Genomic DNA, 734 nt, shown 5'->3' on the forward strand with positions numbered 1-734 from the left:
TCTTGCTGTTTTTATGTGTATTGGCGTGAGTGTGGGCAATTTCAACTTGCACTGGATCCTGACTGCTTGCTATGGGCAACACAAAATAAAAGTTTAGTGCTCAGCATCCATTCTGCATATTGCTCAATTATGGTGAAAGGGATTTTTTTCTGAACCAGCAGTGAACTTGTAATTGGCATATACCTGTAATCTTTCACACCTGTGCCTGCTTTCCTTGTTTGAACTGTCATTTTGCAGCAGCTGAGAAATGTGGAGAAGCAGGAAATGGATCGGGATGCAGCTGTCTCAAACATGCCTGTCAGTAAAACAATTATAATTATATTGTACAATTTAAGTGCTTGAAAAATACCAATTAGTGTTCTTTCACATGGGCATTCCGTATGTTCGTTTTTCAGATGTTTGTTTACGGGTGAAAAACGGACACCCATGTATTTCTATGGACTAGCGGATGTAAACGGATGACCATCTATTTACATCCGTTAATGTCCGCATCCGTTGACATCTGTTTTTTTGAATGGAAGAAAACCCTATTTTTCTTCCGTAAAAAAAAAAACGGAACCGATGAAAAACGGATGTAAATGGACATATGGTCTGTTTTTGCATTGGTAAAGGATGTAAAAAAACAAATGTAAACTGATGAAAAATGGATGTAAACTGATAAAAAATGGATGTAAACTGATAAAAAACTGATGTGAACTGATGTGAACCGATCTGTTTTTTCTTCGAAAATACAG

This window comes from Staurois parvus, unplaced genomic scaffold (genome assembly GCF_062004578.1).
Source record: "Staurois parvus isolate SC_StPar_1 unplaced genomic scaffold, SC_StPar_1.0 ptg000018l, whole genome shotgun sequence".
NCBI classification, from domain to species: Eukaryota; Metazoa; Chordata; class Amphibia; order Anura; family Ranidae; genus Staurois; species Staurois parvus.